Genomic DNA, 21,555 nt, shown 5'->3' on the forward strand with positions numbered 1-21,555 from the left:
TGGGAAAGCAAAGACTGGCTTTGACAATTGCCGCCCCTACCCCATCACTCCACTCCATCCCCCCGCATATAAATGCGTTAACTGATTAGGCATTCATACGTGCAATGATTAATAACAATTGCGATCAAACATTGTTAACCTGAGGTTAATTTACGCTTTAATCAATTGGGTTCATTTACACCAAACACCAGGCTCTAAAACCAATGACGAGCCCCCCTTGGGGCAATACGTGAGTCGCCCCAGAGCTGTCGCTCATTTGTTCTGCTTGATGACGCTGTGGCGATTCAGCGGCCCATCGATCCAGCGGACAATGATCCGAGCGGCCTGAAGTTTGAAGTCAAAACACTTGAGATAATTGCAAATTGAATTATTGCTGAAAATATATACATACATATATGCATTCTATATGTATGTAGAGGTATATCTTGTTCATATATTGAAAATTACTATATTTTGAGCTACAACACATTCAAATTGATGACTTGATTGATCGATCGTCCACCATGGAGTCTCGAGTCTCAGTTTTCGGACTGGGATCTCTTGATTAAAGGCATACCGCGGCGCTCGCTGAAATTAAGTTAAACAAATTTTATAACACCTTTGCTCCGGCACACATCGGCCACTTGCCGCGATTGGAATGCAATCAGTTTTTCTCCCTCTCTCTCTCTCTCTCTCTATCTTTCTTTTACAAATGATGATGATACCTACCAAAGGAGGAGGCGATTGGGCCAAGTGAAACTCGTAGATTACTCTCCTCGTACTTAACCTCACTCACTTATAACAATAAACTAAATTGCACTTGGCTTCGGCTCGATCAGAAACAAAGTGTGTAGTATGCATCTGTGTGTGTGTTGTATCTGTGGAGTTGTTAACGTTGCTTCCTTCTACTTGCTTGGACGCATCTTTCGGGCCCGGACAATAAGCACTGTGATTAAGTCCAATGGTCGTTGAAAGATCACAAAACACTGCACCGATCACATTGATCATGTTTATGAGGTGGTTGATTGATGAATTCCCTTCAAAATATACATATCGATTTAAATTATTATTAATTACGGATGATTATAATAGTTTTTAAAGTTAATTTTGAACTATATAAGGTTGGCAAATCATTTTGTTTTGTTTATTTAACCTTATTGGAGTCATTAAGTATAAAGTACAGCACTAAGCAAACTTCATTCTTCATTCTTCACATGGGAACTTCTGTAGGAACCCTCGTATTTAGTGAGCGCGTCTTCACATAATGATGGGCAATTTCTGAAACACCTTAAGCCCAAATGACGCTAACGTTTATACAGATATGGATATATTGGATATGGATTTTGAGGCGTCAACACTCTCTCTCTCTCTCTCTCTCTCTCTCTCTTATATTTGTAAATTAAGTACTTCAATTACTCAATTACTTGATGATAAAGTCGAGTTTGTCGAGTGATGCCACTGATCTAAACTTCTGGGCCAACTCAATTATTTTTTGAGCTGATCTAATCGAGAATAGAACGGAAATGCAGTACACTTACGAGGGCGCCGATGCCGAGACTGAATCTGAAGCTGAGACTGAGACTGACACTGTCAGTACAATTCGAATGGCCGATCAGTATGCAGATCACGATGTAGCAACTGTGGGCTCATTGAGTTGCAATTAGCCCTTCTCTTTGCCGGCCTGACACAGCACCAGGTCGCCTGCACTTTAATTAAAACACGATAAATTTGCCAATCTCAATGCCAGGGAACAACAGCAACAACAACAGCAACGAACGACTTCACATTGGGACTTGGCTCTTGACAGACCGAGCCGCTTGGAGTGATATTTATTTATTGTTTGTACCCAAAGTGGCAACACAAAAGCCAAGGTGTTAATTTGTTGCTGGAATGGGAGGCAGATGGGGCACAGGCACACTCTGAACACTCGTTTCCAATGACGACTGAAATGGCAGCCTCAGCCTCAGCCTGCCTGCATTAACTGCAGTTCTGAAGTTGGCCCCATTCATGCCCATGCCCTGTTTTGGCCTTTTCATTGACGCTAACGAACATTTTTGTCCGATTTAATCCCATTTCATGGTGATCCTGCACAATTGTGCTTCAAAAGGGAGAGGAAGAGCGAGAGAGAGAGAGTGGAGCCTAGTCTTGGGCCTCACTACGGAGACTGAGTCCAAGCCCTGGCAATTTATTTGCCGCGCATGCAGACGACGACAACAAATTCGAGTGCCAAATGATGCCAAGCGGCAGCCGCTCGAAGCTCCCCCGAGCTCACTCCCCCGATCTCACTCACCTTGGCTTGACGTGATTTATTGGCTCGCCAGGCAATACCTGAGGGCGTTTTGTCGCAAATTAGTTGCATTCGGCTTCTGTTAATTTAGCGGCTGGTGCTGCTGCTGCTGCTGCTGCCGCTGCAAATGCAACGCAAATTGTGATAATTTATCGACAAGCAATGCTTTGCTTAAAGTTAAACAGAAATTACGGCTTTTTGACAGCCTCCACAGGGCATATCCACACTCGCATATAGCCTGAAACTGAAAGCGAATAACCCGTTCAGGAAATCAACGCCTCGAATGGCACAATTTATGCGCCCTAACCTTAACTCCCGACCTCGCCAACTTGCCAGGGCCAACACAAAAACTTATTTATTATTAATTTGACACATTTTAACTCGATTGTGGCTAATTGTGGCTAAACGAGCATCGCATGTCAGTTAATAAACATGAATTTCACTTAAGATATGGGATAATGTTTAGCTAATATTTCAATGAATATTTTCTTTAAAGAATCTGGGCTAATGTAAGTCTGTAACACAATATGGAGTTAATCAGCCTTTGGTAAGTCAACCTACTTATGATTATTCCTCGAATTCGCGTTGTCCCCTTTTCAAAAACCTTTTCTTTTTGATCATTAATCACTGAAACTCCGATATTTAACCCCCCTGCACCGTTAGCCCTCTAACCATTTATTTTCTCTTCAACTCTCACCCGGTCGCTTTGTACAAACTTCTTGTTAGCCATTTATCTCTGGCTTATTTGCGGTTTACTTTTAATTTCAAACATTATATATGTATGTACATCTAATAGAGCAGGCCATTATGGTGAGTCGAGTGGATATCCAGCACATGTCAGTTATCAGTAATGAGCATCGCATCAGCATCAGCATCGACATCGACATCAGCCAATGTCAGGCAATGTGCCGTGTGACATTTTGCCGCCGCCATTGTTTGTTCACGTACACACACACACACACACACACTCACCGAGATATATATTTATATGTCCTATATATATATGCCATAACCCTCCATTTCCATTCATTTTACTTGGTCTCTTGGCATACCCATCCTTATGTCTTAATTATGTCAGAAAGCAATCGTGTGTTAATAATCGCATATTTATAATCGTATTAGCCGATGTCGTTGCCATTCAGTTGGCCCGTCCCTGTAAAAACAAACAATAACAGAAAGAGTCAGCTATAGCTAAATGACAGAGAGCAAATTTGTTCAATGGATTCGCTTATAATGAACTACATAGAGACTCCCTACACCACGACAATTTTTTATGCCATTCATTGACACTTCAGAAACCAATTCATAGTGGCAATGTTTCTCTCTCTCTCTCTCAGTCTCTTCTTTGAACTCTTTTCAAAAAATTCATTTGACATTTATTAGAATACAATTCCATTTTTTTGTGGGTCATAATAAAAATTTGTAATGGTAATGGCTAAAAGAGAACTTCTACAGCCCATCGAATCGGTACCTTAGAACTCTCTATCAATTGGTTTATGTGAATCAGGCAGATGCCTTACCTTTTATATTAATCCATATCTGGGAGACTATTTAAAACACGTGTTTTTCTTTTCAACTCGTGATAATAGGAGAATATTAGATACACAATAGTTCAAGCTGCTCTCTATGCATAATATAAATTCATTTCAACTTTTTCAAAAGGACTAAAAACAGATAACTTTTATTGCAATACAAATGAAATTTCTTAAACTATATTTTTAGATGAATGTAGTTCTATTATACTCTATTTGATTCTATTCTTTTCTATTTGGTTCTTGACACGTGAAAGTTAGTCTTTAATATCTGATCTGATCCACAAGAAAATAGTCATAGTCACCAGGCACTTTTTAATATGGGATGGTTTTCCTAACTTTATCTATCTATAAGGAAGTTCTTAAAGCTTTTTGTATTAAGAACTTCGATTTTCTTAGATTATTAGACAGGATTTCAATACAGAGGCTTGTAGATAACCAAAATCTCTCGTCAATTTATAAGGATTTCAGGATTTTGCCTTCTAGTGACAAATGTTTACTGTAAAGACTATAACGATTGCCAAGACAGAGAGACGTTTTCAACACCAACTAAAAATCAATTTCCAAAGGATACAAAAATCTAGGAAAATCTATTACGACCAAAAAAGGGAAGAATACGGTAGCGGTAACACTTTCATTTATGCCATACAATACCGAATGCTGCTGCAACATGACTCCAAATTCATATGCAATCATATTTACAAGAAGCACCGAGTTGTCCATGCTTTCTGGGTCATTAAATTTCATTTCATTTTGTTGAATGCAATTGGTGTTCTCTCTTTTTTTTGTGTTGGCCTGTATCGCTTTTTAAGGCAGCCATCTAATTGTCCTTGAATGCGGCCTCAGCTAGTTATCCTTGGGCATGTGAAAGTGAAATCACGCGCTAACAATTGAAAGGATTCATTAATAAAATGTTTAATAGGATAACCATATCTCTCTTGAGCAGCAGGGGCAGCAGTAGCAGCAGCAGCAGCAGCCGCCGTATGTCCTTTTGTGCAGCTTCTGTTGTCCTATGCTAAAAACCCAAACCCAAACTCAAATCCAAAGCCAATCCCAATGACAACCCCAACCCCAAAAACCTAAACGAAGCGCGGCGTAAAATGTTTTACGCTTCGTTGCATTGAAATTCATTTGAAAACGATTTTTCTTTCAGGCCACTTACACAAAACACAAAACATATACACACACACACACACTCGCACACTCACACAGTCAGAGTGAAGTGAAGTTAATTTATTAGACATTTTGTACGCATTAAATGCCAGAAGGACATCATCATCATCATCATTGAGCCAGAGCCCGAGTCTATTAAATGTGTGTACTGCCCCATTGTCTGTCTCGAGTGCCTGGCTCATGAAGTGGTTGTTATTTGTTTGTCTCGACTCTGGTTAAAGGATCAGTATCGGGGATCGAAGGATCACTGCGGCTGCCGCGTTTTTCATTTCAGTCGTTTATTCCCTCTCACTCTCAGTCTTGCCATGGATCTTTGTCACATTTAATTTCTCGTTAATTGTGAAAATATTTATACTCATTTGTGCATTTTGCACCTTTTGGCCGTCCAACCCCTAGCTTCATGCGACAATGATTCTCTGTTTGAATCGGAGTCGAAGTGGAAGTCGGAGTGGGGTTGGTCACAGGACTTGATTGCCCAAAAAAACAATTTCAACATAAAAGTCATTAGGGGTTACTAAAGTGGCGATGAATTTTCAAATTTCAACTTGATTTATAATGGACTCTAGTCCGCTGGCAGCAAGGATGGCGATTCTATAATGAAATTCATTTAAATTAACATTGAAATTTATTGGTGGAAGTGCCATTTGGGTGTATGTCCGTTTGCCATCTTGAAGATTGTCTGCTTGAGATTAGAATCGGGTGTCTGTGGGCTGCCTCGACTTGGCTTGGCTTGGACGGCATAAACTGCTGGTCAGGCATAAAAGTAAACTGGAAACTATGGAAAATAAATGAAATGACAATCAAGCAATTGAAAAGTAATAAGAAAAAAGGGCTGTGGGAAAAACAATAACAGATAAACAGCCTTAAAAATTCTCTAAAATTTCTATATACTAATTAAGGATTGTTAAGGCAAACGGAAGAGAGATATGAATTTATGGATTTTCCAAACTATTGAAAGAAAATTACCATAAAATGGGACTTCTTTTGGCACTTGACTGGTACTTAAATGTTTCCTCCATTACTTGGATTTTGATTCATAAAATTGTATATACTAGGAAATAAAACGTTAAGCAGTTTAGAGGTCGGCGCCAAATTCTAAAATGATAAGAACAAATTCCAAAAAGGCATTCTTATGAATTAATCTCGCATAATTTGTCAGAAATGTGTTATCAACTTTCTTGTGAAACAGAAATGAGCTTATTATTCACAAAATTAGCGAAATTAATTAAATGCTTTTGTTATTATGAATGTGTTTCTTGGAATACAAATATTGCTGGAATTGTTGATAACACTTGAGTTGAAGATTCGGTGGCATTTCGTTAGCTGTCGCCCATCCTGACATGCCCGACTGATGATTTATTGATGTGGTCAAAACATGTGTTGGAAATGACAGCTACTTGCAGCATCTGTAACACCGCCAACGCCTTCAACGCCTTCGATGCCGCGTGTGTTTGTGTGGCCTGCAACTCCGTGCATTTTCCCTTGGTTTTCCTTTTTTGTTTTCACGGGAATTGTGTTGTTGCGGTTGCGCCCCAACTTGTCTGCCACTAACGATCCTTGGCAGCGGCAATCAGTCTGATATTCCAAATGCCATTACCCGTACGGTTCCCTAATCTCCCTCTCTCTCTCTCTCATACAGTCTGACAGTCTCGTATTTCCGCCCGTTGTGTGAGAATTTCCGCGCTGTAATTGGAGCAGGTTTGTTTGAGCTAAGCGCCGATGCCGACTCCGCTGCCACTGCCACCGCCTTTGCCTCCATCGTTACGATTATCACATCTATAATTATCAATTATTTTCAAACAATTAATAAACATTTTGAATCGTTTACCATTTGACTGCATGGAAACCAAAGAGCGGAAACAGCTGCAAAGCACAAAAAAAATAAAAACAAGAAAAATATGAATAATTATCAATAGACAATAAATGATAGGGCTGAACGAATTTGGTCAAATGAATATTAATTTATTTAATTTTTTACATACCTATGGAAAATAAACTCTACCATCTTGTTTGTGAAGGGTCATTATAATCTGTAGATTACCAAACAACTTAATATACTCTCTAATAAGCCTCTTAAAGTTTACTAAAGTTTACAACAAATTACTTAAAAAAAGCAGAACAATATTCTGAAACAATTTTAAATTAATCACAAATATATTTTATCGCATTATTTGCTCATTAAATTTTACTGAGAATTTTTGTTAACTTTACTAGCAATAAATTTAATGAACAAAACAATTTTGCTTATGACTATAATGAAAAATAGCTCATTTTAAGAATAGAATAGATTTATTTATTAATTCTTTGATTTTGTGGTCAACTACATTAGGCTTACATAGTCAGGTTAATATCGATATGGTATATCGGAGATTTTTATGGCCTACAATGATTTCTATACTTTGTATCCTCATGTTGAATCAGAGTTTCTTTTAGTTTGGGTTTTAGTAGTAGTTGGAGTTGGAGTTGAAGTTGTATGTTTATGAAAGATAAACATCCAATCCAATTGATCCCCTTTACTGTGGGTCCAAGTGGGCCAAACTGAGGCGTTACCATGGCCAGGAGGCCACAAGGTAAGTGATCAGATTTTATAACTAAATTTCATTCTGAAGCAACCAAATAGTTGTTATTTTCATCATTTCTCAGTCGATAATTGTTTCTATCTCTATAATTGTTGTCATTGAACTATTTCATTGGTGTGATAATTGTTAAATTACTTTAAAAACTATTCATAAATAATGGCGATGGAGTAAAAAAACGATTAAGCTAATAATTTTGAAGAATATTCAGTAAAGACAATAAGGTTTGGTTAACCAAGACAAACACATGGCATTACATCAAACTCTCTATTTAAGCCGTCTGAAAGACATATACATACATATATATATGCATATCTGATAAACATAGAGATATAATATGGTGGTCAAAGCCATAGTTTTTAGAATGGTGAACTCCAAATATAGGTACTTTTAGACAGAGTTTTTCTCTAATTTTCTAGTGCTTTTATTTTGTTAAAACTTTCGCTTTATGGGATAGACAAGTTCGTCCGATTGTTTCCAGTGCTATTTTTCCAATCAGCATATACGTGAATGCCAAAAATTTCACACCATTGCATTGGAGGAAAACTATTTTGCATATGTATGTATGTGTATTGTGATAGTTTTTGTGTTCCCAGAGATTTTAATCGCTTGCCATCATCAGATGCCCGCTGCGTGGCTCACGCACAGTTGACTCTAGACAATGGAACAGAGGCGAATTTAAATGTCAGACTCGGTGCAGCCTGTCAGCCATTTTGTGTTGAAAGGATAACAATAACGGTAGTTGCATTCAATGCCAATGTACATACATATACAGACCCAATCGGCGTTGCCCGCTTGACTGAGTGTCGATGGGATAATAATAATAATGCCATTTTGGCAATTGACCAGCATGAATGTGCCCAGTCGAATGGCTAGAGTTACCCCTCCCCCCCACCCTCTCCTTAACGTCAGCGTCTCCCCTCCTGCCCCTAGCTGTATAATGAGGCATTAATGCAATTGCCAAAGTGCCATTTGCATGCCGTCAGCCACTCAAAGGCACAACAGCAACAACAACAATAACAATAAATTTGATGAAAATTGCATTTCATAGCATTTTCATGCCTTATGTGTCAGTTGTTTGATTTAATTACATTTGCCATTCCATTTGAAATAACCAAGTAAAACGGCTACCATCGAACTGTGAGATTGACATTAGCTTTCACATGAGCTCACTAACACATATTAGTTCTAACTAACTCGTACATACATACATACATACATATGTACATAATAATTTGTGAAATATTTTTCCCATAATTTATTATCTGATTTTCAGTTCTAGGAACCGAAACACAATTCTGACACCAGTTCTTCAATTGCTCATTAAGGTCTGTGAAGTGAACCAAACTCTTTGCTTTGCGGCGTGAAAAACCTGATCCATATTAATGAGCCGTATAAGAAAAAGGATAACATATCCGACTACTGGCGGCTTCTTTCCCCGTATTGTCTCTGGTCTGTGTAATGCGATGCACAAAGAAAGCGACCATGTCGGAATGTGCGACAAGTGTCCACCTCTGGCGCCAGTTCGGGGCACGCTTCATAGAGAAAGTAGTCGACTGACGCAGGACTAAATGGTAAATACGAAGGATTCTTGTTCCCCAAATCGAACAAACTACCGTTTAATGGCAGGGGACCAGCCACAGAGTCACTCCTTCAAACAACAAGCAGCAAGTCATATTTTAAATGCTTGAATAATTTCAATATTAATTAACAATTACATTTGCTGCTTTCGAACTTTACTCAATAATTTACCAAATTAGAAGAAAATAACCGAAAAACAAAAGAAATGAGAAACGGGAAAGCGAAATGCCATCAAAATCGAACTAAAAGTTATCGCAACTAAAGCAATTATCAGACCAAATACCATAAATCTTGGCTCGAAAGTGTTCTCAACTATTTTACTTGTGGGGATGCTATGAGTTCTTTGGGGTTATCTGTGCCACATAATTACATGGCTTCGTGTCCGAGATAAGAGAGTCTCTGCCATTTGGGGGCTACTCAAGCGTTATGCCAGCCGATTAGACAGAGAGTGAGATGAAGGGAAGGGAATTGAATTCAATGACAGCCTCAATTACCCAGAGAAGAGACTCCAAGCCAAATGGTTGATAAGACAGCAGCGTTTGCTGTCAACGATGTTATCCTTTTCCCTGTTCTCCCTTTTCTTTGGTTGTGATTGTTTTTCCATGCATTTGTTGGTAATTACAAGCACAATGTTTTAATTTGAGCTGATAATGAAGGGCTCAAGGTCCCGTGGGTCTAATGGAAAATTCGTTGATAATTTTTATAGTTTATTAAAATTAGTAAATGGGGTTTATTGAACTTGCCACAAACAAATATGAAAACTGAATTGTGATATGCCACCAGATGAGAAGCCAAACAAAAAAGAAAACAAGCAAAGAATACGAGATGCAGAGAGAGAGATAGATAGATAAACTAAGAGAAAGAGAGAGAGAGAGACAGAGAGCATATATGTAGTTTTGGGTTTGGCTTAAACACAATGCCTTGTCTGAAGTTTTTGCTTTCAAATTGCGAAAAAAAAAACTAAAGCATTGTTTCGACCTGCCATTGTTAACTTCTATTTATCAGTGGCTTGGCATTGTTGGCCGTTTGCGAAATACAACAACAAGATCGGCAGCAACAACAGCAGCAGCCTGAGGAACAGTAAGGAAAGAAAAAAAAATAATTTTACACCTCTTTTGTATTGTATTTTAAATAGGTTCAAGTGAGGCGCATCTAATTGCCAGCATGCCAAGTGTTTTTGGCTCAAATTGTCTTAACGCCTCTCTTGGAACCAAACCAAGTTGATTTTCCCGGAAATCAAAAAGGTACACACACAGAAAGTCTACTCCATCTGAATCCGATTCGATGCCATTTTAGTTGGCATTGTCTACATCTCGGCAGGAGTTGATATATGAAGCGTGTCAACTGCATCTTTTAGTGGTTTTTAATTTGAAAATTGTTTTGGTCACTCCTCGAAGAGAGCGCGCATCTTACAGATGCCGCTGGGCAACAACAACAACAAGAGGCGTTCATGCGTTTGTCCAACAACTGGCGCAATTCCATTGTCCCACCCGCATAAATGGCAAAACCTTATTGCCATGTCCTTTTGCCAAAAACTATGCTGTACACACAAGCTGCAATTAAAACATATGTGTGTGTGTGAGTGTTGTCTCTGTCTCTCATCGCTATCTGCCTCATTATGGGGCGAGATGTTTATCTTTGTGTCTGTTATGTTTTGATTGCCTGGCAATATGAATATCAGAAAATCTTCCCCTCCATCTCGTCTGCCTTCCGCCGAATTTCCAGTTCGATATAATACCATTGACATTGTGCGGGAGTTTGCTTTTAGCACCCTCATTATTTTTGGCTTTGTGCCTGCGACATAAGCCAATTACGTTTAGATTAAGTCGATAGGAGAGGAGGGAAAAAACAACCCAACAACCCAGCAAAACCCAATGGCAACAACTTCCATAATTGATTCGTGATCAAAAAAAACAAAAGCCCAAACATAATTGGCAATATTGTCAGCTGTTATCCCTGTCCCAGGGACGTGTCCCTGTCCAGTGATGAGAAATCTGCATATGAAAATCAACATTTTGACAAAGTCATGTCCAGCTGCTGGTTCCCTCTATGATTCTGTGTGGCCATTGAGTTCACGTGTCAAGCAACAACTAAAAATGATTTAATAATGAACTCGTCGACAATGCGTCTCGAATGCCTTAACTATAAACTGCACTTCACTTTAAAGCCAGCTCCCTTGACATACAATTCTGTTGACAAGCCAATTGTTTTGGCCATCTTCAGCTGAAAACGTAGTTTTCAAACACAAAAAAGAAAAACAATCCATAAACACTGACAATATGCAAAAAGATACAAAAACGCACACACACTTGAGTCCCTGAAGTCATTGAGGCATTTGATGAGTGTCAAAAAGGCAAGCGGATTAGCAGGATTTGTATTGGTCTTTGTATTACAAGAGGCTCAGCCAATTCCTAAAGTCAAAGTGCAAAAGGTATTATACGCTTATAGGCCAAAGACTATGCAGTTTTTTGATTGATATCCCAGGCAAGGATCTCTCACCCTCTCTGTCTCTGTTATTCTCCATTGTTTGGGGGCTCAAACATCTGCCAGAATTCTGCTTAAATATCTATAGACGGAACGTGAAGCGTAATTAAAAGATATTTTTCCCATATTATTTGATCTTGCTGAAAGGCAAACCAAATGTGATGTGGTTAGAGGATTATGGAATTATGATTGAACCAATTTACAACAAGAAAAAAAAACAAGGGATAGAGAAAAGGATAGTAAAAATTCCAAATTCGATTGGTATTAACTTCATTTGCTTTGAAATCTCCTTTCGAAAGCAAATATTTCACGCTCTTGGGTTCAATTATTTTCAAATAAAGATCTGTTAGTTATTAGAAGTATATTTCTAATATATCGGGGTATTTTGTCCTGGACTCTCTAGTCCTGGGGTTTTCTTTGTTCATTGAATGGTTTTAAATTTCACATAGGCAAAAGGACGTGATATAAAATCTTGATCTTATAAGAGCCTAAAACATCATCACACTTGATTGTATTAGTATTAATTAAAATGTTATTTAAAGTTTTGACTATATTGAGTTGTTTTCCTGAAGGGAAATTTAACAGATTGTATCGCTTAGTTTCTCGCTAGTATTCTATCTTTCATTCTGTATCTGTCCCCTTTGGATTTTTATTAATTAGCAAACCATAAGGCCAAGGAGCCCACAAATTCCAATCAAGCAATGCCAGCAGTTGCTCGGCTTTAACCCAAGTGTCGACATTTTCCCTTTCGGTTGAGTGTTCGGCCAGGCTATTGATATAGTAAATTTCCAAAGAAATCTTATAGATGTGTGGCAGTTGATAAGCGTGCAGTGGCAGATGCAACTGCTTTTATATCGCTATTCAGTGTAAGCAAAAGAGAGGTGGGGATAGAAAAAGAGGAGACATAGGAGAGAGTTTCTTTTTCGTTTGGTTTGGGAGCGCGTGTTCATTAGCTGCCATAATTTATATGAGCCAACATATTTATTGAATGTTTTGGCAGTCGTTTTAACGGCTAGATGTTTGCTTGTTGTTGTCCTGGTGTTGCTTTGGGCACAGCTGCCAGCATCATAAACTTGGACAAATGCAGACAGACACGAGTTTCACGAGGCAGCCACTAGGTCTAGAGGCCTTACTCTAAGCCGATGGCCTAAGACTATGGATATATAGAATTTGGAATGGGAATGGGAACTCGAAATGGGTGTGGTGCCTAAGCGTCTGCATGAGGAGCAGCTCTAGCTCTAGCCTCTCGCTCCCGCCATGGGGCATTGGGCTAAGCTCACAGCATGCAATTATTTTCGAGTGTGAAAATAATAAAACTGCCAAATAGTGTGCAGAAAGTGTCCTGTGGTTCACTCAAAGACAATTGACGAAAAAGTGCGCCGCACTTGAGTTTCCGAGTGGCCAGCTGTATGTATGTATGTATGTGTGTATGTGCAAGTTACCTCCTACCTGCCATTGGGTACTCGAGAGTCTGTGGGTGATGGATGAGCCCCGTCAAGTGGCTTGTGGTGTCCTTTTGTTTGAGCTAACATTATTCTCTACTTTAAATACCAATTAATAACTGCAGCTGAAACTGGAAATTGAGAAACCCTAAGACCTGGGAACTGGGAAAACTGGAACACACAAGTGGTTGACTGACTTTGCTGCAAATATCTTTCATCTCCCAGCTATACACATACATATACTTATAGCTGTCTTCGTATTGCCAGTGCCCTTTCCTTTCCCCCGTTTCCAACTGGCGTGAATGCGTCATAATCTTGCCACTTGAAAATTATAGCAAATATTTAATCTTGGTCGGTCGTCAACGTCGTCGACTTGAAACAATTAATGTGGCATTTGTGTTATGCCGTATGACTTTCGGCTTCTGCGGCGGCCCGCACCTTCACAAACAAATGCTAATGGGTATGACAAGTCGCCGCCGTAGCCGCCGCCGCCACTTACTCAATTACTTTGCCAAACATGGACACGAAGATGTATATATATAGATGGAGATGGAGATGAAGATCTTGGCTCTCTCAGTATTTATGATTTGTTTGCTTTGCCGTTTGTCGTCGTCTCCGTCTACGTCTCCGACTCCTCTCCCTGTCGGTCGGATCGTTCCAACTACCAAGCGTCAATATTTGCCATGCAAATATAACAATATAACAGCAACAACAATAAAATATTCATCCATAGTAGGTCCGTATTGTCAGGTGTCTTTGCCGTCTTCTGCATACATACATATCTGACCATGGACCAAGAAAAGAAAAGTCGGCACTTCTATCTACAATGCCTTTTCGATTGGGCCACAATTCTTGCTTCTTGTGTGCCATCTAACTATTGGCTTCTTTCCCCTCTTCACCCCTCGGCGGTTAGTATATGTCTCTCATCCAAACTGTAGTTACATCTATTATGACTTCAAAGCGGCGGCGCACCAATTGTTGTGACACATTTTTCTATATAAACTTTGACTTTGACTCACATTTGCCAATTAACTGCGACACTTTGGAGTGTGTGACATAGCTACCGGTGCTCTATAAATAAACTGAATCTGATTTTGAATGGTCAGAGTGAATTCCATGCTATATAACATATCGAATATTGAATACACTTTAAATTGTCACGTGAGAAGGGGTAAGGATAAATGCATCGCCTTGAATGAATTCGTTTCGAATACGTTTAACACTTATTAAAAGTTATGAAAGATTACAAAATGTAAGTCAATGTAAGTAAGATATAGAATTTGGCTTAAAAAAGTCTTATAGACTTTTGCGATTACAATTAGAAGATGAAATATCTAAAATTTTGTGACTTTTTATTTAAACCTTAGCGATGAATCTGTAAAGTTAATAAAGGATGAAACCAATGGATGATACCCATTGAAGAGTATTACAAAAACTCGCCGCGCGCGCATTCAAATTGCATCAATGGAAGAATCAGCGATGAGAACAATTGCCCAGTTTTAGCTTCAGGTCTACCAAAAAGCAACGGCTTTAGTTACTTTGGCCAGAATGTTGGCTTCAGTGGCTGGCTGGCTGGCTGGTTGGTTGACTGTTTGACTGGGACTGTGTGCGATGTCAATTAGCAGCTACGGAATGACACTTTATGTGCGTCGCGCGAAAAGTTTTTGCTGCCGCTGCTGGCCAAGATCCTTGTGCAAAGTGCAATCAGTGCAAAGCCAAGAAAGCCAGCGACCATGAACGGCTACGCAGTTGACAAACAAATGTGCCATGCCAGCTTCTAGCTGCATCCTCAGCTTCAGTTCCAGCTTGAATTCGAGCTTCAGCCAAAGGTCCCACTCCCAGTTGCAGTGCCATCCCCGAAGGAGGCAGCAACAAAAAAAAAGTTAAGTAAACAAACAAACAAACAATTGATGTGGCAAAGAGTTATCCCAGACAACAGTAAGGCCTGTTTGTCTGTGTGCCTTTTTGGAGCTTCTGAAAGCGAGCAGATCCGCAAAGTGACTTGTAAACATTTTAGCAACTTTTCAACTTCAACTTGAGGGCATCCTAATGAACTGCCCGATCAGGCCCGAGAATATACTGATGCTTTGACTGTGATTCTCTTTTGGATTGCTACTCTGTGATTCCCATTGATTGGCAATGGCAATGGCAATCTCAATTTCTGTTGCAGTCTGCAAATTGACAAGATAAATACATTTAGCAAATTTGATTTCAGATGCCTGTGCTACTTGTTTTCGTTCTCATTCTCATTCTCGTACTCATCCTCGTACTCGTCGTATTCGTATGTCAGTTGAGTAAGTATTTATAGGAAGTTGAAAATTTGTTCGCATAAAATGCAATTAAGTTGTAATTAAGAACAGCACAAGGCACAAAGCCGACACCAAAATATAACCCTTGCCATTTATGGCTGAATCCTCCCACGTCCGCCCGAAGACAATCAAAATTCATTAGCCGAGCGGCGACAAATAAAGCCAAGAGCCACAGACTCCGTTCTGTATATATACAGAGACACACACAAATACATATGTACATACATACACTCAGAAAGTAAATATGTACCCAGCAGCCTGCGGGTGTAAGCCAGACGGGGCCAGAGAGCGGCATGCGAAGGCACATAAAAGACGACAGAACCGCACATCCTGTGCCAGGAAGCCCAGCCGGCTAAAATTACAAAAGTCAACCCCCAAAAGGCACATAAAAACCGCTTGAAAAGCGTATGCTTCGAGCCCAACCCATGGCTCATAGTCATGGCATTCAGTGGCAGCCAGCAAACAGCCACCAGCAAACCAGCATCCAACACTCTGAAAGAGAGAGCACTTGGCTTTACCCAGTCACCACCCCTCTTTCCATGCCACGGCATCTAGTCAACGATGTTCCAGCCGAAGGCTTTTGAAAAATTGCAAATTGAATTAAGCCAAAGTTAAATGGCTAAATGACTCGAGCCAAGTATCTCAGCCGGGCGGCGAGCGGGTAAGGGGATTGAAATTGGACTGGGATTGGCCATGGGGTTGGGATATCAGGATATGTGGGGGTTGCGGTTAGGCGCATGATAGTAGCTAATATGCTGCAAAATAGACAACGAGCCAACACAAGCACAGTGGGCTGAAAGTGTGTAAACTGCTTCAATGAGAAAATCAATAATCAATAGCAAATATAAAAGTTGGAATCATGTGGAATTAGTCTCTTAGTTACTTTAAGTATTACTCAATAGGAAGTCGACATCTTTTGGTAACATATTTCTAAGGATAATATTAGGTTAATCATCATATATCAAAAGAAAAGTATTAGTATAAATTAATTATGTCATCTTCAATTCTATTTACATATTTCCATTCTATTCTATTTGCCACTGTATCAAGCTGGTAAACCAAACAAAGAGATCCCCAAAACCCAAACTTCAGCCCAGCTGAATCCTTACCCAAACCAAGAACCAACAAAACGCAATGCTCTGAGCGTTTTATCCCAAGGCAAAGGCAAAATTCTCCGGCTAAGTGTTATTTACCAGGCTAAATTATTAAACGATTGTTAAACGAGCGGATAAAGGATGAGCGTGAATGATGATGATACTGATGATGATGTTGATGATGATGCAGAGCAAGCGGGTGTAAAGTTGGCCGCCATTGAGAAAAAAAAATCCTTATGGCATTTCGGTGTGGGTCCTGTTTAGTCCTGCTGTTGTTGTTGCTGTTTGGTAGCTGCAGCGAAGGGGAAATTTGATATTAGGTAAATTTATTTGATTTACATTTTTATGGGGTAGCTTGGGTGGGCACCCTGTTGTTTGCCTATCGCATTAAATGCCGGCAATGGAAAGAAAGATAAGAACTTGTCAGGCATTGTGTATGTGTGTGTGTGCATGTAGAGGGATATACAAAAACGTAGAATAAATACAAAATAAATTAATAAAAATGGCAGCGTTGTCGAAACGAAATCATAACGAGTTTGGACGCATGTCGACAGGCGTCCCATTGTGTGTGTGTGTGTGTGTGTCTTGGCAATTATGTGAGCAAAGTGCCGAAGGGGGTGGAGTTGCCCCAGAAAGAGAGAGAGATGGAGGGGAAGACTGAACGTCAGTCTGTCAACACTGATTGACTGGGCTAAAATTTTTGCACCCCCGCCATTGCCACAGCAACAGCCATAACCAGAGGCAGAGATCCACAGTCAGGCAGCAAGGCAATCAGTGCCAAATCAGAACTTTATTTATTTGTTTGTTGTTTGCCAAACGTTTACGCCATCAGCAAAACGACACCCAAGAGCTCGTTAAATGTTCAGTCATGCGGATGTAATTCAATAAACGAGCGCCAGAGAAAGAGACAGAAAGACATCTGGTTAAATAGATGAAAGCGAGAAAGAGAGAGAGAGCGAGAGAGTGAAAGAGGGAGAGGTGAAGAGGAGTAGTAGCAGCAGCCATCAACACCCAGCCGTTTAGCCAGGATATGTATGTAGATATAGTATATATGTATGTAAGACAGCCGCAATTGCCACAACAGCCGCTGTGACTAAATGACTGACTGACAACCGCATTGTATATATATGTACATCTATGTGTGTGTGTGTATGAGTGGGGGTTGGTTTATTTACTTGGCCAAACAACCCCGCTGTAGCGACCCTTCTATCATCTATGGTTCTCTCTCTCTCTCTCTCTTTCTTTCTCTCACTTTGTCATTTGCTTCTCTGTTCTCCATGCTTTTTGGGCTCAATAACATTTATTGAGTAAATTTTGCACCAGCTTCTCGGCATCGTTCTCGTCCTTGTTCTGGGCCCAAAAGTCCAAACTGTCAACACGTCAACTAATGGTGGATGGGGGTAAGAAGGGGAGACAATTGTCAGTTAGGGGTGGCTCCGTCGTTTAGTGTTGTTTAAGCGATTTAACGCATCGCAAGGATAATGAAATTTTGATTATGTAGCGCTTGGCTGCTTCTCGTTTACGTTTTCCTTTTCTCCCGACTTCCCCTTTTGATCCATTTCGTTGGACACAACGTTTATCGTTATTAGTGTCAAGTACTAGAGACACACACACACACACACATACACATACATATACATACATACATATATTTCACTTTGTCTTTGAATGAGAATTAGTTTTTGGAAGCTGCTAATTAACATGGCTTGTTAACCCATTGTGGCTTAAACTCACTTGTATATTTATGGGCTTCCTATGGCAAGTTCAATAGACTTTTGATCTAATTTTAGATATTTATTTAACTAGTTTTGTTTCCCATTTTTTACGAATTCCAATCCTTCATATTTCATTTAATCTAGACAAATAAGTAAGGAAATAATTCTACGAATTTGTTTATAATTTTCAGAACAATTCAAAATCCAGCAAAATTATATAAGAAAATTAGTTCTTTGGTTTCTCAAATGTAAGTGAAAACGTTTCCGTTTTGAGTTTTTAAGGACCAAAGATGACGAAGTAAATTTTCATTGCCTACTTTAGGGCGAAATTGTAGCTTATTGTAAGTGAAACTTTTTAATTCCTTTGAGACCAAACGTTTGGAGACTAAAGTTATGACTAGTTTCTAATATGTATGCAACACATAAAATGAGAATGCCTGTAAATATTTTATTTAAAGTTTATAACAATTTGATCTGTTCGAATGGGTTAACATTTGAATTGAATTCAATTTTAATTATTCTATGCAACATATATTTTCTTTGTGCTAAATTAACAATTAAAATCTTTTGAGATACGAACAATTATGCAATTCAATTTGAAAATTAATTGCACAATAAAAACAACAACAATCTTGTTTAATTGATGATGCCAGCCTATTACTGCGGCGGCGGCAGCGGCGTCGGCGGCTATTTGAAAAGCTTACTACCCACATAAATATGCAATACACCCACACGCACACACATACACAACACAATACACACTAACACTTAAATTTGAAAAGTTTTGCTCTTCTCCCCCACCCCCTCACCAATATGGTGTTAATACCCTGCTACAAAGTATTTGCATTTAGAAAAAAGTATAAAGTCGATCTGGGAATCTATGTATATTCGTTCAGACTGATAAAGAACTAGCTAAAAGACTCTTTAGCTAAAGCAAATCTAAATAAAGTTCCGGGTACTTGAAGTTGTTGTAATGTGGATTCAAATTAAACAGAGTATCTAACAGTCGTTACACAATCGTATTGCCACATTAGACTAAGTGGGCGCGCGGCAAATAAAATCAAAACACAAATAGCTAAATACAGAGAGAATAAGCGCGAGATAGACAGAGGGAGGAGGAGACAAAAAAAAAAAAAGAATTATGAAAAACTATCAAAACATTTACATGCGGACCAAAGCGGCAGCCATTTATCAACTGAAACTGACCAACTCGACCAAAAAGCCGTCCAGCCCGCGAGCCAGTGAGCCCGCTGGCTGGTCCGGGCCTGCTGCTGCGTTTGCCGGTACCGTTTCATCTTTTTGGCCGGCAATGTTGTTGGTTAATACAGAGGGTGGAGGTGGCGATTGTGTCTTATATAGATATAAGTATGTATGTATATATGTATCTCCCTCTCTTCTCTGTGTGGATGATTATGATGTTTATTGAAAAATTAATTTGCGCCTCGTTTTGGCCTCTTATTTGCGTATTTCAAAGGCGTAATGAATAATGATGATGATGATTAAAACAGAAAAGAAAAGAAAACTCTTGACACGTTTCGTCTGAGAAATTAATATTTGTAATTGGCTATAATTGTTTATGCCAATGGCCAAAGTTCCCCAAGTCCTCCCCCCCCAGCAGTTTCAACAGAAAAATGAAAAGAATACAATATTATTAATGAGGCCTGCTCTCTCATACATACATATATGTATTTCGAAATGTTTTTAATTGAAATGAAAGCGGCATTGTTGTTGGTTTTTAATGAAGCGCCCAACTGACATAGAGTCGAATTTGCTTTAATCAGCCTCAGAGTAGCCAGAGCAGAGCACTGGGATGAGCAATTGGACTGGATATTGGTAGAAACGAGCATTTGAAATTGACAGAGGAGAAACACATGAAAACATATTGAAAATAATACAATACCATAGATCATTTGTTAATTGAGTTATTTTGGTTATTTTGGTGGACCGAGTGGAATTTTAATAATGGAAAATGTGTGAAGATTATAAATGGGATTAGTTGCCTTCATTTTGGTATGAGGAGGAACTTTTGACTTGATTAACTAACTCTAAAACAAAGGGAGGGAAAATGTTAATTCTATTTTACAAACTATTCATGTAATTCCCTTTAGAAATGGGTTTTTTTCTGGAATTTTTTGTTAATATAAACATATCTATTCATATATAGTTAGAAATAAATCAAGTTAAATAAATCTCTTAAATATAAAATAAGAAGTAAGATTCTCAAAAACCAAATGACTTTATTATTTTAATTAGGGCTGTGTCATTCTAATTGAGATTATTATTCATAGATTAGTTTATCCTTATTAAGACTTCTCCTACAAAGGACATTCGAGACTTTCCTCAACTTTCAACCGATGCGGCATTAACTTTTCTTCCCATAACTTCCAAATTAACAATGGCCAAAATGAGATTATTTTTTTGTAAAAACAACGAGTTTTGGGAACATCCTTTTTTGTCCTTTGTTTTGTGATCTGAATTTGTAATCCTGCATATTTCCCATTTATTTGTGTGATTGATTTGCTGGGCTACCCGATTTATGGCTAACGATAAGATTCTTTTATGGTTTATCTTTTCAAAGGACGTAAAAAAGCATAATTTCCTGGCCAAGATGCCAGCTTCCAGATAAGTTGTACCCTTTTGTCATAGTCTTTGATGTGAATGGGAATGCGAAAGGGAATGCGAATGCGAATGTAGATGCTTCTACCTTGATAATGATGCACCTTATTATTCATTATAAGTATTGTTTTATTCGGGGGTAGGACATTTATTAACTGGTTGCTCATACGCCATGGAGCACCAATTAAATTAAAGACAAGGCAAAAGCGACTCACTTACCGAATCTATAGCTTCCCAGTGTCCCAGACAGGGCGACGACGCTGCCAATTATGTTGACAGCAGAATTTAATAAGGAGCAGCATCACCAACGGCAGCGGCGGCGGCAGCAACAGCCACAGCCACAGCTAAAGAGCAGCTGGGACAGGCAAATGAAGTCATGAACAGTAGAAGCAGTTAGAATCTGTGACGTGACGGAGAGAGATGGAAAATACATCTAAACCCCAAGTGGAAATGGACAAGAGATTGCCTCCGCCGACGCCACCACCACCAACATCGCTGCCACCGTCCTCCCACCCTTGTCAACGATGCGGCTGCTTGTTATAAAATGCTAATACGCGCAGCAACAGCGAACAGCAGAAGAAAAAAATGCTTTGAAGATTGAATTATTCAATAATAATTAGGCGTGCGAGTGAGATAGGTAGCCAGTTGGCTGGCAGCAAACCATAGCCGGCTCTGTCTGTGAAACTCACCACACTGGAAGTGCCCGAAAAGAAGGCGGCGCAAGCAGAGAAAAGAGCGGCCCGTCTGTGAGTGTGAGTGGAAAAACG

General features: G+C 39.3%; 1 long non-coding RNA gene across 1 annotated transcript; it reads right to left on the minus strand.

Moving 5' to 3' along the window:
- Nucleotides 1-6,249: 6,249 nt before the first annotated feature.
- On the minus strand, nucleotides 6,250-21,243 carry LOC137585552 (uncharacterized). Its single transcript, XR_011033593.1, has 3 exons — nucleotides 21,008-21,243; nucleotides 6,800-6,834; nucleotides 6,250-6,747 (listed from the first exon to the last, which is right to left on the minus strand). It is a non-coding gene; the product is annotated as an uncharacterized lncRNA (long non-coding RNA).
- Nucleotides 21,244-21,555: the final 312 nt, after the last annotated feature.

Source organism: Drosophila tropicalis, unplaced genomic scaffold (assembly GCF_018151085.1).
Source record: "Drosophila tropicalis isolate 14030-0801.00 unplaced genomic scaffold, ASM1815108v1 contig_878, whole genome shotgun sequence".
Lineage (NCBI taxonomy): Eukaryota > Metazoa > Arthropoda > Insecta > Diptera > Drosophilidae > Drosophila > Drosophila tropicalis.